At 49.2% G+C, this 12173-nt stretch overlaps 1 long non-coding RNA gene across 1 annotated transcript; it reads left to right on the top strand.

Moving 5' to 3' along the window:
* The first annotated feature begins 1087 nt into the window (after positions 1 to 1087).
* LOC144900193 (uncharacterized) lies at positions 1088 to 11443 on the top strand. The gene is made up of 3 exons (XR_013628533.1): positions 1088 to 1263; positions 10381 to 10498; positions 11346 to 11443. It is a non-coding gene; the product is annotated as an uncharacterized LOC144900193 (long non-coding RNA).
* The last annotated feature ends 730 nt before the right edge of the window (positions 11444 to 12173 follow it).

Below are 12173 nucleotides of genomic sequence, written 5' to 3'. Positions count from 1 at the left end.
GTACTTGTTCCTGCTGAGTACCACATGTGTACTTCATCCTGGTGAATACTGACACATGTACTTGTTCCTGCTGAGTACCACATGTGTACTTGGTCCTGGTAAATACTGACACGTGTACTTGTTCCTGCTAGGTACCACATGTATACTTCATCCTGGTGAATACTGACACGTGTACTTGTTCCTGCTAGGTACCACATGTGTACTTCATCCTGGTGAATACTGACACATGTACTTGTTCCTGCTGAGTACCACATGTGTACTTCATCCTGGTGAATACTGACACATGTACTTGTTCCTGCTGAGTACCACATGTGTACTTGGTCCTGGTAAATACTGACACGTGTACTTGTTCCTGCTAGGTACCACATGTGTACTTCATCCTGGTGAATACTGACACGTGTACTTGTTCCTGCTAGGTACCACATGTATACTTCATCCTGGTGAATACTGACACGTGTACTTGTTCCTGCTAGGTACCACATGTGTACTTCATCCTGGTGAATACTGACACGTGTACTTGTTCCTGCTAGGTACCACATGTGTACTTCATCCTGGTGAATACTGACACGTGTACTTCATCCTTCTAAATACTGTAATGGTACTTTATTGAACTTTGCCATGCTATTTTACTGAAAAGTAAAAGGAAGATGGCCTCCGAGCGTCAGGGTGGGGGGGTCAAGGTGTTCCTTGACCCCCACCTGATGGTGGCCCACCAGGTGTATGTATGTAGTAAGGGTGTGGAAAATAATTGATAATAATCAATATGAATCGATACATTGATGCTCATTCACCGGCTATGGATGCAATTGACGGGTGAAATCTAGATTCATCTCGATGCGTTTGTGGGAATCGGTAAAATCCGATGCAAGCACCGTTTTATTAATGCTCAACTTCGCCCTATAGGATGTTCCCCAGGCGCCCTGAATGCACCATCATTATTTGGCCTTTGGGATTGAATACGGACGGAAGCCGTGAGGAACATCCAACTACTAGTAAAACAGCATGGACGTAGACAGTTCGTAGCAAGCAGCAGCGAGGAAGTTTCTATATTTAACCCCCCCCCCCCCCCCGCAACGTTTAATGGGATGTTTGGAAACACTACGGATACGAAGAACGGCGGAAAGCTCGACAAAACGTCCGTCATTTGCAAAGACTGCCGCGTGAAGAAGCCGTACAACGGCAGCAGACGAACATGCTGACCCCCCCTAAAAAGGGGACAACATGGACAAGTCCACCGCCGCCCCCCGGAACCAAGCAAATCAGGTGAGTGGATCTTTAGCAGACAGGAACATAAACATTGATTCCACTGTTCAAAGTGTCACTTTAACTTTGCTCTTGCTGTCGTGTATTTTTTACAGCAGTAATTATTGTAAATGTTTGACTCCACCACTGAACCACTGCTATTGGAATTGCATAGCCATGTGAAAGTGGGAGGAAAGTTGTTTTGTAAAAGTTGTTTTAAGCTGTTTTAAGCTGGCAAAAAGAACGATGAAGAAGTGGTGCATAGTAAAAAAGACAAACAGTACTTTAGTTGGATTTACTGCCAAGTGCCTAGAAGGAATACAGCCAAATCCTTTTAGTAGGACCATACGGAATTCCATTTTTTCCTTTGCTTATTTGCATCATGTTGAATTGCATCATATGGCAAGAAATGCACCGTATCGGATTGCATTGATTTGAACGGAATGATTATCTCATCATATCGTATCGCTTTGTGAAGAAGGTGAATCGTATCGCATCGTATCGCCAGAAAATTGCATGTATCGTATCGCTGATAGTGCATCGAGATGTGTATCGAATCGTCCGTGCTGAGATTCACACCCCTAGTATTTACTAGGACCAAGTACACATGTGGTACTCAGCAGGAACAAGTACACGTGTCAGTATTCACCAGGATGAAGTACACATGTGGTACCTAGCAGGAACAAGTACACGTGTCAGTATTCACCAGGATGAAGTACACATGTTAGTATTTACCAGGACAAAGTACACATGTGGTACTCAGCAGGAAGAGGTAGGGGGTGGGCGACCCCCACCTGGTGGCCAGGCCCCACGTGGTGGGGCACCTCCACCTGGTGGGTGACCCCACTGACGTTCCTCAACAACAACATGTCCTTCCCTTAAGTGGCATGTTGTGATCTAAATTAGAAAGACGTAAGTCGTGGCGTCACAAGGCAGGAGAGAAGACGAGATAAGAGACCAGAGAAGTTCTCGCGTTACTTTTAAGAAGAGTAGAATAAAAACATACACATTCCGATGAGCAATCCTCACAAGGCTACTCGTCTGCACCACGTGTGTATGCTAGCAGCCCCGCCTCCACCCACCGAGACACAGAAACTGACAAAAGGTCTCACTCCGTTCTTGCCATTGTTGTATGGAGCAAACGTGTGATGAATGAAATGAATCATCCCAGGCCGAGTGTCCACCAGGCTGTTTCCTGAAGGAGACATCTTGTCAGGTTTTAATCTGGGGAGACAGCCCTCGGAATAATCCACCGACTAAGAGCAAATCCTCTTTTCTTGTCTGGAATGTACAAGTACTCCAAAGAGCATGGGGGTGTCCAAACCTTTCCGTCAAGGGCTGCTCGCTAAAAGACCAAATGCCAACGTGCGTGGTCAAGGAATGAAATGTAGATGAAGATATGCTGGAGCTGCAACAATCGGTCTTCTGGATTCATTGCCAACTAGTTTGCTGATTGTGATTTCCAAATGTCCAAATTTCAGCAAAATGTTCAGCGTTGACGTTGGAATGATGGATGCTTGTGTTTGCTAGGTGTTGGCCGGGCGCATGGAGGGCTAACCCTTGACCCCATCCATCCATTCAGCCAAAGAAAACCGGCGTTAGTTTTCTCCCGCGGACGTGCTAAATACGTCATGACATTTCCTGACTATCCACGTGATCTAAAGGCGCCACCTAAAGGCGCCAATGACGACGTTTCAAGGCCTTAAGCTAAAGTTTCCATTTCACTTCATTATTCATGTCCCAATACTTTTGAATGCAATCCCCTTTCATCCTTTGATTGATTGATTGATTGACTGTGCTCGCCGTAGCTGTCTTTGTGTGTTTGTCAAATAGACGGACATGCATATCACATACATGTAGACATCGACGTACATTCCTTCATTGATTGGCCGTCAAACAAGGAAAGAAAATAAAAGCTGCGAGCGAGCCCACGGGGGCCACAACATTAGGAACACTCCATGCCTCGTATCTCCAGTCTACGTGATTCGCTTACCTCTGTGTACCTAATGAAGTGGCCTCTTTGGGGCACGATCCATGCCGACGCCTCATTGGTGCTCTGTCTCTCTGGAGATGGATTAAGCGTAGAAAGATGGATGCGGGTCCACGTCTGCAGCGACACCGACAGAGAATCACGGCAGCCTATTAGCGCCGCAATCAAATATTTGTAGCATCCGGGCACGCTGGTTATTTATGCGCGCTAATACGAGTATATTACAGAAGCTAAACAGGGTTAGCGCTGCATCGCTCACAGGGGGAATCAGACCGCGCATCCATCAAGAACCTGAGGGCTCCTTCACTTTGCTGAGGACGACCTCTCATTTGCCCGTTTAGGCCTCTTTGGAAGAGTGTGTGTGTGTGTGTGTGTGTGTGTGTGATGGATGTTGGTAAACCAGCGTGCGTGAAGGCGAGTGGCGGCCACGGTTCCAGCGTGTTACACCATTAACAAGGCCTCCCGGCCGCCCCGTGTCGCCCATAAAAGCAGCAGATATACGACGTTTTAATGCTGGCTTAGGAAGGAAACATAAAAATGCAACATGCAATATCCAGCAGCTGTCACCTGGATAAACAAAGGCCAGTATTGATACGTCTCCAACACGGATCATGTTCGAGTCCCAGGAAGATGAAAGAACGTAAGGAAATAAAACAAAGAAGTATTCAAAAGTATTGAGACAGCAATGAAAGGATGGATGAAAGGTCGGACTGGATCCTTGACGCTTGGTTCTTCATCACATTGGACAGGTTCTGGGGAAGTGCGGCACCATAGTGATGGGATTTTAAGAGAGTCCTGAGTTCACTGAAACAAGTCAACTCCTTTAGCTACCAAAATAGTCCTTAGAGCCCTGTGGAAATGAGATAACAGCCCTATAGTCGCCTTCACACTCCTGTTATTCTTTGTTTACATCACATTGTGAGACCACTGCAGAGACACAAGATACAACCCCCGCTAGCATGGAGGACCGCCAATAAGAGTTGAAGCCCTTCAAGCCCCCCCCCCCCCCCTCAGGCTGTGTCAGTATGAGCCAAACAACAACACGGACGCGGAACACCTCAGACGAGGGCTGCAGTCAAGAAGGCGAGCTAAACTTTCTCCTGCCTTATCAGTCACACTTCAGACGGGCACGTCAAGGCCCGCCCCATCCCAAAAGTTGCAGTCCAAGCTTTAATTCTGCTCGGTCGGATGCCCTTCCTTCCAGCAGGCCCGGGAAGGCGGCGCAGATATTGGCAGCGTGTCATCGGAATGAATGAACCGCTCTTGCATCACGGCTGCCAAGCTGTCAGCGGCGAGCTGGGATGCATGACTGACAGCCCCTGATTGGCCCGCTTAATGCAGAGCGAGATGGAGGCCGGCTCCTCCGCCCGGGAGAGACGCCAGTCCATTTGTCGAAGACGTGAAGCGCTAACTCTCCAGGTACGCGCCTTGTTAGCGGGAGGGAGTTAGCATGTGCTTTGTTAGCGCCTCGCACCGCCTCCTTCTGACAAATGGACTCGGGCAGCCATCAGACGTTTGCTGCGGAAGAAGACGTTTGAGGCAAAACGTGTCGGCGCTAACACACGAGTGCGGCTTCGGGTTCCACGCTGACAGCTTCACTTAGAAGCTTGTGGAGGCTCCGTGACTGGAGGGCTGATCTACCTGAGACTGACAAAGGAACTCCATGGCCACGTCCCGCAGAAACCCTTTCCGCGGACTTGGACACGGGACGTGACAATCCGTCCCCTGTTTGCAGTGCAGACCTCCACCAAGGCAAAGCGACCTTGGAGTGGACAAACCCACACCAGGCAGCTGATGCTGTTCCACTCTGTAGCTCTGTAGGCCTGTAGCCGGTGCTTCTACCACAAGGGTGTGCAACATGCCGCTCATTTTTTTTTTTAATATTGTAAAAATACACAGATATATTGATTACTACGGAGATGGATTATTCGATATTACACGCATTTGTTACTTAGGAGACGAAGCGAAGATGGTTTGTTGATACTTTAGCATATACATACATACGTATGTCCCTCTCTACTTAGCATTTTACAAGGAAGAATTCATGAATAATGATGGTGACTATGGTTATTAATCCCAAACTATAGAAATATATATATATAGTTATATATAGTTTTATGTAGGCATCTGGGATGGTGTCACACACGTTACCTTCACACGGCATGGAGACTGGATACAGAACCACCAGCCAACATGCCATGGCCAAGACGTACACACCAAGGCCAAGACGTGCACACCAGGGCTGAGACGAACACACCAGGGCTGAGAAGGACATGTTATGGTCCAGGCGGACATGCCATGGCCCAAACGGATGTGCAATGGCCCAGACGTGCACACCAAGGCCCAGACGTGCACACCAAGGCCCAGATGTACACACCATGGCCCAAACGAATGTGCCATGGCCCAGATGGACAGGCCATGGCTGAGACGGACGAGTATGATTTTCATTGCTCTAACTTTTGCTCTAGAAATATTGTTTTTATTTAAAATGACTTAGTATATCACGGAACCAATGAGCCACGACAAACAAGGGGTCGTTGTATCGCGCTACGTTGGAGTTTGAAGATGAAAGATGCTAGGGAGATCTTCCACAGCAAACTCCTCCAAGCTTGATTGATGGAGCTGGCTCCGTGCAGCGGCTACAGAAAGGTTCCCTAAGTGTTCCCACTAAGTCGGAAGCGTGCGACTGTGGTGTTAAGATGAGGAGTGGAGGTTCTGGACAATAAGGTGCCTTTTCTCGGAGTTCCACCAAGCAGAACAAGAGCAGAAGAAGCGGCGTGTTCATTAGCCAAGAAAGCCAATCAACACCTTTCCTAACATGCTGATAATTGTGCTTCTTCTCTCTGCAAAAGCCAACTTGAAGTCCACTTTGCGGCCCCCTAATGAGAGACCTGTCCCAAGGGGGTCAAGTGTTGCGGGTAAGAAAGGGCTAATGAAGTCGCAATTAAGCCGCTCCGTTTGCCGGGAAAGGCAACACGAGCCGAGGCGTCGCGCTCGTTAGTCCCGCCCCGTGCAGGCCGCGCGGCAGCGAGGAAAGTCACGGCACGGATTCTTTGTTCCGCGTTTGCCGGGGTGAAATTGATCTGCGGCGAGATGAAGGATGGCTGAGGAGGAGGTCAAGCGAGGACGTGACGCGGAGAGGGTGATGGCGATGGCGGGAAAGCAATGCATGAGTTGCATGTTTGCCCAAAGTGGGATACATACGGCGCCTAACGCCGGCCGACAGGGCGTGTGATGTTTTCCTATCTTTCATTATCGGGCGGCAGGCCGGCCGGCGCCTCACCTGTTGATGTCCGAGCGTCTGATGGACAGATGGATGGGATGCGTGATGAGCGTCTGGCAGGTGCTTTGTCAGTGAAAGAGGCAATCTAAAGCCCAGCGAGCGAGGAGGAAGCACTCAGGCTCCCGGGACACCTCCGACGTCTCTCGGCCCGCCGCAATCGAATCAACGCCGCCTCGTTTAGCGAGGCTTTGATCACCTCTAACGGCAGGCCGTGTCACTCCAATATCAGCTGGCTGTAATTTAGAAAAATGGCCGAAGAGGAGGTCAATCTCCTGGCTCATATGTGATGACTGATAGATCCAATACCTCTGGAATCAGATAAAACTTTGACAAATGGCCCGGCGCCCGCCTGAGCGGCACCGGGGGGCCGGGCGGGCCGCCACGTCCGCGGCCGGCCTCGTCCCTCCGTCCCATCACCCCGACCGTGGCGTTGATCAATGTGGCTGCCGGATGGGTCCCGTGGCCGTCATGGCATGATGAAACGGCCCGCAGGATATTGCTTTCTGGACACCGCCGCGCTCCCGGGAGGCAGAGAAACCTGATCACATGACGCCCGCAGCACCCCTACCCGCCCTGGAGTACTTGCTGTACATGCAGTACATGCTTGCCGACTGTGTACCCGCATACTACATACCTGCGTTTATATCCATTTATGGATTTCTAGTTATCAATAACTGGCGCTTTGTCCTCTTAAGGTGCTGGACAGCAAGTAGGATTGAAGTAAAGTGTTTTGGTGTGTAGTATAACGTGTGTAGCATGTATGAGTACACATCCCAGTAGTAAGAAGTATTTTGTGTATAGTATAAAGCATGAGGACGCTGAGTACTTTTGGAGTGGAAGTGGACAAGCAGCTTCCTGGGTTGTGGCAGGAAGTAGAAGGTCAGCTGGGCCTTTTCACGTAAGAGCGTCTGTGGGAACACCACGAGAGGAGACGGCGTGGACGTGCAGTAAAGGCGTTTCTGTCCTGGCTGCTAAGCTCTTTATTCATCATGGACATCATGAACGACTCTTTATTCTGAACAAGTAGTACGTTTGATGACGGTGGACAACTTTGTAGTGACTCACCACTACTCTTCATGTTGGATGGTGGGGGCCACACTTTGATCCAGGGACAGGTTATGTCCACCATCTAAATGTGGATTATTGTTATCATAATTATTATTATTATCATCATCATCATCATCAGGACATTCAGATGAGTGTAAAGTGCCAATCAGGACAATAAATGTGTTTTATTCCAACCAACATCTGGAGCAGACATCCTGTTTGAAGGGGAAGTGTGGCTTGTAGGACACACACACAAACACACACAAACACACACACACACACACACACACATGCTGTCATAAGGGGTCCATACGGGCTTGATGATGTCATTTACCTCTGCTGTGCTTCTTTCTCTTTGTTATAAATAACAACAAGCCACCTGGATTGTGTGTGTGTGCGTGTGTGCGTGTGTGCGTGTGTGCGTGTAGCAGGGCCCTAATGATCCCTGAGGCTAGCTTGGCTGAGCTGAGAGTCAAGGAAGAGAACATCATGGTGGACTAATAGCACAATGGAGGATTCTTCATGGGTGTTATTTCCAAGTTGACTATGAGTGTATGCATGCAAGCAAAGTGTTGTCATGTACGCTGTGTGTGTGTGTGTTACCTGCCTGCACATGCACAATCCTTAAGTGTGTGTGTGTGTGTGTTAATGGGCCGGTGGAGGATTGCTTGGAGGACTGATGCTGGCAAAGATGGATGGTCCAGAACACGGAGTGTGCTGACAACCAGTGAATACAGGCCATCGTTGCAGAAAGGTCAACACACACACACGCACATGCACACGCACACACGTAATGTCAGGAGAATTTTCAAAAAGTGTGTCTCTTCATGTATGTGACTTTGAAACTTTTGATGGAGTGTTTGGGATTTTTAGCAAAGTTACTGCAAAGATTGGAAGAAAGGAGGTCCATCATTCAAATGTATTAGATGGAGATGGCCTCCACCCGAACGGGGAAATACATATTACTGTCTGAGTAGGGTTAGGGTTATGTAACTATGTACATATGTACATCATGTATGTACACACACACTGTATGTATGTATGTACATACGTATGCATGTACATATGCATGTACGTATGAATGTGGAAGAGCAGTAGTACTATAAAAGAGGAGTAGTCCTATGGAAGGGCAGTAGTCCTATAAAAGGGGAGTAGTACTATGAAAGAGGAGTAGTACTATGAAAGAGCAGTCGTGGTATTATCCATGATGAGTATGTGTGCAGGTCGTTCCAGATGATTTCCTTCTCATCTCTCTTTGTCTTCCTGCTACACATGTGTAGTACATGCTGGAATACACACCACCGTGTAATCTCATATACATCATCAAGGTGCTGGGGGGGGGGGGGGGGGGCATCACCTTGGCCGAGCATCAGCAGCTGCAAAACTAAATACAAACACAACAAGGAAAGAAAAAGACAAAATAGAGAGAATGAGGAGAAAAGGAGAAGGAAAGAAAAGAAAGAAAGGCAAATTCATCTTCTGCTGCTACAATCAATCTCTGGCCAAAAGAAATACACAATAACTAGACAGGAAGAGGCCAAGATTAATGGGCCCGCCCCATCTCCACCGTACGCTCACACCTACACGCGTACACCACGCACGTACACACATACACGCATACACACGTACACACCTACACGAAGCACGTACACACCTACACGCGCACACGAAGCACGTACACACCTACACATACACACGGACACTCACACCTACACACGTACACATGTACACGATACACATATACACACACCTACACACGTACATGACACACATACTACACTATTGATTATACACATATACTCATATACATATAATCATACACATACACTAATGATTGCACTATTTTGCTTGTACTTCTGTATAAGTGTATAAGAACAAATACATCATCAAATACACATACATGTATGGGGGGTGCTGAGTGCTTTGCATGTACAGTATTAGTGTGCTTAGACCAGGGGTCTGCAACCTGCAGCTCCATCTGCGTCATCTCTTCTGATGCCATCATCCAAAAACCGAGTCACACAAACGCAACACTTCCCACCTGCGACATGAAAAATACATCCTGCACGTCTGCTGAGAAGATCACACACCACGCCATCGCTGGCGACACCCTCGTGCTTCTAATGGCTTTGTACACGCACACGTGCACGCACACGTGCACACACACGCAGACATATGAGGTGTGAAAGGTGGTGACAATAAAAGGACAGGATGATGTTTATGCTAAAAGCTTATTCAGGTTTGACGGCTGAGATTAGCAATCCCGTTCTTTCAAAGCTAAATAAATCATGCTAACCTTAGCTGCTGATTGGCTTCACGGCCACAACACGCAATACACGCCTCGTTATACACGCAATACACACTTTACACACAATACACACCGCTTTATACACACCGTATACACACCGTATACACACCTGTACATGAGATGATACTGTACATGAGCATTTCTACTCTACTGGTGTCGCTTGACTAAATGAAAAAAGTTTCCTTTTTCCCGATGTGGAGGTTGGAGGTTGGACACCCCTGCCTGGTCGGGCCCCGGTGGGGAGACGGGTTGGACACCCCTGCCTGGTCGGGCCCCGGTGGGGAGACGGGTTGGACACCCCTGCCTGGTCGGGCCCTGGTGGGGAGACGGGTTGGACACCCCCGCCTGGTCGGTCCCCAGTGGGGACGTGAGTGAGCATGAAGAAGATCATCTGTCAGTCAGCTCTCATCCAGTCACGATGACTGAAGGAGGCGGAGGTGTCCCTGTCGCCTGTCCTCCTCGTCTCCTGGCTTGTCCTCTGTTTTGACATGTCCACTCTCTGCCTTTTAGGACGGGTGGTCCCCCCTGGCGCCCGTGGTGCTGCTCGGCCTCGGCCTGTCGTCTTCCTTCTCTGCCACGTGGACGCTTGTCACGTCCCCTGGAGACCACCAGGCTGACCTAACATCAGGTGACAGTGTGTGTGTGTGTGTGTGTGTGTGTGCGTGTGCGTGTGCGTGTGTGTGTGCGTGTGCGTGTGCGTGTGTGAGGTCCTCCACTCAGACGGCCCTACCATCACGTGATGGTGAGCAGATGGGAACGAATGAAAACAAGATAGAATGGCAGATTCCTCTGTGGTGTATTGGTGGTGGCCCGCCACAGATGAATGAATCATGGAAATCATGGGAATTTTGGGAATCATTCCTCACTGTTTTCTGGAGCGTTAACTCCACCAACCACCGTGAGACATCGCCAGTGAACAACGGTACTTAAAGAGACAAGATTGCAGCCAGAAGTAAACTTTCAGGAATTAGCGTACCATAAGCCGACCATCACAGCCTTCGCCGCGGCGAACGTCACGCCATGCGGGACGTTTTGGAGGGGGAGGAGCGAGCAACGTTTTGTTTCCCGTTGGCACGTCTTCATGTCATGTGACATGTAGTCCTCAGCCACGTGGCGAACGCCCCTGCTGGGAAGTGCGTGTTGCTCCGGGTGTGATTGATGGATGAGGCCTCCCCTGTCCATTAATATCCCGCCTATTCCAAGCTGGTTAAAGTTTGGAAAAATGAGTGTGTGGGGAAAAAGAGAGGTGGGAAGAGAGATGGTGGCAGATTACAGCGAGGTGAGCTCATACATCTCCAACGGGAGCCCAGCATCCATGATGAAGGGGCTGGGGATTGTCTGCCAACATTAAGTTATCTAAATGAAAATCAATACTGTGTGTGTGTGTGTGTGTGTGTGTGTGTGCGTGCGTGCGTATGTGTGTGTGCGTGTGCGTGTGCGTGCGTGCGTGCGTGCGTGTGTGTGCGTGTCCACAGACAGTGGCCAGCGCAGAAGAGCAAGGAACGTTCTCCTCCGTCTTCCATCGGTTCCAGTTCACATCCAGTTGGTTTGCGTTTGGAAGAGAATGAAATAGAAAGGGCAAGGATCTGTTCCAAGGTCAAACGGCGGCCATGCTTCATGAAAGGCAAGCATGTGACGGTCACCATGTCATACAACACATGTCCTACAAACTTTTCCAAATTGCGCACCCTCAGAGGGGTTTGGTTTCCTAATCCAAGCTTTGTCAGCGTTGTTAATCCTGGTCTGGCCCTCTGGAAGTTCTTCCTCCACACGCTGAAATGTTCCTGCATGAGGCATTAGCATATTATCGTAGAAACCCGCAAGCGGCCACGGGAGAAATCTTTGTGCCTTCACGCTCCAGCAGCCCCTCACTTGTCAGCGCATGTAGGATCATCTCATCACGCCGGCAATTATCCCCCCCCTGCAGCCAGCCGCGCTACCAACCGGCCTCGTCCGGCCGCCGGCGTGACCGCTACCGCCGAGACGCGCTGGGACGTTAGCGGTGCAAAGACATGGAGATGAGAGCCTTCATCTTTCCCTAAAGGGAAAGGCTGCTACCGACCAGGTACAAGAACTTTGCTTTGTTTGAAGGCTGATGCTGGTACACACGCAGTACACACGCAGTACACACGCAGTACACACGCAATTCTCACACAATACTCACATAATACTCTCATTGCAATGAATTCAAATGGTCGCCATCTGTTGGAACTCCAATGGTGTCTTGTCCTTGTCCTTGTCCTTGTCTTCGTCCTCGTCCTCGTCGTTGTCCTTGTCCTTGCTAGAGGAGTGACTCAGGAAGA

This window comes from Doryrhamphus excisus, linkage group LG1, assembly GCF_037039965.1.
Source record: "Doryrhamphus excisus strain RoL-2023G ecotype Guam linkage group LG1, RoL_Dexc_Guam_v1.1, whole genome shotgun sequence".
Lineage (NCBI taxonomy): Eukaryota > Metazoa > Chordata > Actinopteri > Syngnathiformes > Syngnathidae > Doryrhamphus > Doryrhamphus excisus.
Note: the sequence above shows the minus strand (reverse complement) of the source record. Positions and strands in the feature narration are given on the sequence as shown.